This window comes from Lathyrus oleraceus, chromosome 4 (genome assembly GCF_024323335.1).
Source record: "Lathyrus oleraceus cultivar Zhongwan6 chromosome 4, CAAS_Psat_ZW6_1.0, whole genome shotgun sequence".
NCBI lineage: Eukaryota > Viridiplantae > Streptophyta > Magnoliopsida > Fabales > Fabaceae > Lathyrus > Lathyrus oleraceus.
The window spans coordinates 17,246,102-17,251,640 of record NC_066582.1 but is presented as its reverse complement, the minus strand read 5'-3'; positions in this window follow the sequence as shown (position 1 = coordinate 17,251,640).

Genomic DNA, 5,539 nt, shown 5'->3' with positions numbered 1-5,539 from the left:
TCCTTAAATTTTTAAACTTGGTAGTGAGCAGCTACAGTCTAGACATCTTTACTCTAGAGGTGCCTTCATGAGTGGTTTTGAGAATGTTCCAAGCATCTTTAGCCACCTCACAATTGTTTACCAATTTGAAGATGTTCTTATCTACTCCATTGAATATAAAATTCAATGCTTTAGAGTTCCCAAGGGCTAGATCCTCCTCCTCCTTGGTCCATTGTTCCTCAACATTCTTATTAGTTGTAGCTTCTCCTTCCTTAGTAATAACTGGATGTTCCCAGCCTGTTAAAACAGCCTTCCAAGCCTTATTATCCAAAGATTTTAGAAAGGCTACCATTCGAGGTTTCCAGTAGTCATAGTTGGATCCATCCAGAATAGGTGGTATGTGGACAGATCCTCCGTCTCTATCCATAGTACCAGAAAGTAACGTCCAAAGATCTCACCCAGAACCAGAGCAGGATGCCTGCTCTGATACCAATTGAAATTCTGGTATCAAATATGAGATGTCGAAGGTAATGTCACGACACTAATATCTGAACAATACAAATAGGATAAAAGATAAAGAACAGTAATGCAAGAGACACAAGCAATTGTTAACCCAGTTCGGTGCAAACTCACCTACGTCTGGGGGATACCAAGCTAGGACGGAAATCCACTAAACAGAATCAGTTCAAAGACTCTCAGTAAACAACTTCAAGTTACAGTCTTCTCACCTAATCTCTACCCATGTGATTTCTATTTAATAACTCTTAGATATGAGATCCTACTCACTCCCCCTCAATCACAGCAGTGATATAAAACAAGAATTACAATGAAAAGAAGACACTCTTCAAAGACACATACTTGATCTTACTTAAAAGCTTCAATCAAGTAAGCACACACTCATGCTTCAAAGCTTAGAGTGGACAAATTACAACTCAAAAATCAGTCCAATTCAATCATCTATGGATGAATGAATGGCTTACAATTCACACGACCACACAATACTAAAATCCTTATTCTCTCTCAATATTTCGTTAGTTATTTCTTGTGTATAAAACCAGGTTTTCCATGTCCTTTATATAGAAGCATTTGGATGGGCTTGGACATCATAAAACCTTAAAATTATTTTCCATTCATATCTTCTCATGACAGCTGATTATATCTCGTTGTAAAATAAGTCAATCTGGTTGTAATTACTGATTGAATGCGCATTTAATCATCTCTTCAATCATACATAGATTAGCATAAAAAACGCAATCACATAATACATAACATTCAGACTAAATGTTCTGTATACAGATGTCATGACATCGGGTCTGACATCTCAGTAAAATCCTGCATATTCACATTTTAAACATCCTGCAGGTACAAGTTATCTTATGTCAAGACAACACTTGTGACAACTTGTGAACACTTCAGGTTTTACCAAAATTGCTGCCAACACATAGAACCAACAGAAATAAACACATGAACCTTTGACTTTTGTTGAGAAGTAAGCAACAAAACTTTGAGATAATCTTGATCAAAATAAGATTGAAAGATGCTTGAGAACCTTAGAGATCATGTTTTGAGAGATAAGCCCCTTGAGAATCAATGGTTGAACACATTTTGACTTAAGGAATCAACAAAAAATCCTAGCTGAGGAACCATGCTTGATACTCGCGATGAAAAGCCCTACCACGCACAATAAACTTAAAGAAAAGAAGACATATTTTTTCTATTTTAATTAGTGGTTAGATAAGCAATGAACATATAAACACAAAGATAAAACACCAAAGAGGTGCTTGATGATCCCTGTAAAAGGCAAACCCCAAAGATGAGAGAGAGGGGGCAAATATGTGATCTTGTTTGTATGCAAGGATACAAATGATATGTGGGATCTCAGGGTTGAAAATTAGGGTATGACACGATGAACACAGATTCACTTATATTTGGCCATAGTTTGGCCTAAAATTGATATAATTTGGCTTAAATTAGACAATTAGCCTTAAATTTATTCTCATGATTTTTATTATAAATTAGACAATTAGCCTTAAATTTATTCTTTTCATACAAAAAGTTCTAACATATAACCACTCAATCATGTCATTTGAAATTCTTGATCGTGCGAGTGGACTACTTAATGGAGTGGATAGAAGGTGATGTTGTATCCAAAGTCACAGTAGAAATAATGTGATGTTTCTACCGGAAGCACCTAATTTTCATATTTGGTTTGTCAAGGAGTGTTATATGATATAATGAAACTCACTTTTCCAACTCAACTATTATGGAATTATGTTATCAACTGGAAATTCAGACACAAGTTTGTTTCAACTGTCCACCCGCAATCAAATGTGGGTCAGACAACTGTACGAGGTATATTTTTCTCTTTGATTCTAGTTAATATAACATTTTTTTGCCTAAGGCGTACAATCATACTTAATATAGTTTCTGCAAAGGCTTTATGGTCATATCATACAACACCTAATTCAACCACTAAGAGAACAACATTCAAGATAGTTTATCATGTATACGCCATATTACCAGATGAAATTGACACACTCACATGACATCATCTGAATTTTAATGAAGAGGAAAATGAATCAAGACTAAGAGTTACCTTTGACATGATTAATGATGATAGAGAGATTTCTCACACTCACGAGTTCTCAATGAAACAAAGAACTACCAGACAATAGAACTCCAATGTGATCCCAAGAGAGATGAAGGAAGGAAATTTTATGCCTACACAATTTGTTGAACATACTCATATTGGGAATCTACTTCTGAATTAGGAAGGACCGTATTGAATACACCATAAATTACATGGTGCTGACAAGCATGAAGAATTAGATAGATTACTCATCCTCATAACCTATAATCCAGTCAACCTAAGACATTATTATAGTTAATTATTTATGTTATTTGAATCATGCAAAAAAGTTTATCCTCGACAATATATGAATTATCAAAACTTGTTATACGATAAATAACAAGGATATATTAGCACTCTTTTCCCCTGCAGGGGCATAGTTTTTAAAGAGGTGCCCTTTTATTTTAACTTATATTTGGCACCATGATTTTATGATATGTTGTAAGTTTTTGTGGACCTTCAGTGAAGTATCTATGTCACCTTATCAATTAATGAGTTTTTAAACTTTCATTGAAGTATCTTTGTCGCTTATTAAGCAGTAAGTTGATGGACCTTCACTAGAAGATCCTTGCTACCTTATTAAGCAATGAATTGATGAACCTCCACTGAAGGATCTTTTCCGCATTATCCGAAAATGAATTGTTGGACCTTTACTTAAGGGTCATTGTTGCCTTATCATAAAATAAATTGGTGGACCTTTACTAAAAGATTCTTACATTATTATTAGGAATTAAATTATTGAACCTTCACTGAAGGATCCTTCTAGCCTTATCAGACAATGAATTGTTGGAACTTAAATGAAGAATCATTGTCATCTTATAAGGAAATGAACTGTTATACCTTCACTGAAGGATCCTTACTGTCTTATTAGAAAATAAAATTTTGGACCTTTGTTGAATGATCATTGTGGCTTTATCAGGGAACAAATTGTTAGACCTTCACTAAGGATCCTTGCCGCCTTCTTAAGCCATTTAATATTGGAACTCTCGCTATCACAACATGTGTTTCATTGCAAAATAAAAGATCTATAAGTTGTATATTCTGTATAAGAATGATGAACATGCCTCAAAACTACTTAACACAACAATTAAATTCAAAATCTCAATAAGGAGCGCATATTTTAATTAACAAACCTCGAAGGGCGTGGTTACAAAGGAGGCCTGCAAAAGGAATTGATACAATACTAAAGGAAAAAAATAAAAATTAGAAGAAGCCTAAGGATAGGTCGGAGTTGATTCTCCTTCTTGATAGAGGGACACCTCATAAGTAATAAGGGTCACCTCCTGATCTAGTGCATCTTCCTCATTTACTAGTTGATCATCTCTTATGACCTTAAACAAATTGAGATGGCTTAGATCCAGACCAGGGTAAAGGAAGGCCACAGGTCCTTTCGAAACACTTGTTTGCAATTACGACCATCTCATCCTTTTTTCTTGAAAGGGTGTTCTCTAGTTTCTTATCTCAAAGGGTTGCTGCTTGGAGAGTGTCATTTTAATTGTTGAGCTCGCCTTCCACCTAGGATAACTTCTCGGAAATCTTTTGGGCATCCTCATCCTTTTTACTTTGAGATTATCTAAGCTCATTCAGAGAACATGACACCTTATGCCTCTCATTAATGATGTACCTCAGTGATTCTTCAACTTGGGTGAACGCCTCATTTCTCGTGTTCAGTTTGGTCTTCAATTATGCGACAAATTTGTTTGCCTGGAAATGGGTGTCATGCATTTGGTGCTCCAACATTAAAATCCTTAATAGGTGGGTCTCCACCATATTGGACATATGTATGGCTCCCATTTGATTAACCATTTTTTATCAATAGGGAAGTCAACAAAGAAATTAAAGTGTTAGCCCACATAGCTATTGGCATCGAAATCACCATTCCATAAGGAAGGCACCATCGTACCCTTTGGAAAATCCCCAAAGAAGTCTACCCATATGGGTGATCCTTCTCCACCATCTCCTTCTAGGATTTAATATCAATCTTTCCATCCTTTAGAGTCTTAATAGGTCGAGGAGAAAGAATAGTCATCCCTTATGTGGGCCTTTTCTTGCTTTTGGCCAAGAGGCCGTTTGATTGTCTATTCAAATCATCGAACCAATTTTTGCCCTACTCAACCTTCTTTCTTGCACGGCCCCATACAAAAGAATTCATGGGAGCCATCATCTTTAAATAAAATAAGACAAATTTTAGATAGAAGAAATATACTTATCATAAAACTCCTAAATGAAACCAAACTTACATAATTATTTATCATTTCTATGCAACGCTTAAATAATATTGGATAAAGTCAATTATAGCAACAAGGTCATCGTTATAGTACATAAGGAGTATAAATCTAGGACTATGTTTGCCTCATCACTCGAAACTGACAATTTTATGTTATAACGATAGGAAGCCATTTTTTCCTAGTCGGTGTAGAAAGACTCATATTCTCCAATTCCCAAGCGTTTTGATGAACTAGACGCCATTAGTGGTCCTAATTGTTTGGAGAAAGAATAGGGGAAAATGGGTCATTATCACTACTAGAATCATAACTACTTTCATAACATCCAAACATCCTTACTTTGAATAATTTCCAATCGACTGTCACGTCATATCGCCTAGCGTTTCTCATACAATACTCTCACATCTCTATACGCTCCCAAGCAGTAAATGGCTCAAATACCTCGCCTCTCCCATATAAATACATAATAAATGCCATTTATGGAAAAGTAAATGTGTAAAGGAAGAACTTAATACATGTGCTTAAGAGGACGAAGGATGAAAGGTAGAGAGAAACATGAAAAAGCTTAAGACAAAACTTATAACTAAAGAAGATGAAGAAATCATGAATATGAGAAGATTCAGAATTCCACTATTATAAGACTAATTACCTAGGTCTCACTGGCTATCATTTCCTTAACATAGTACACGCTAACTGTTGGATAATA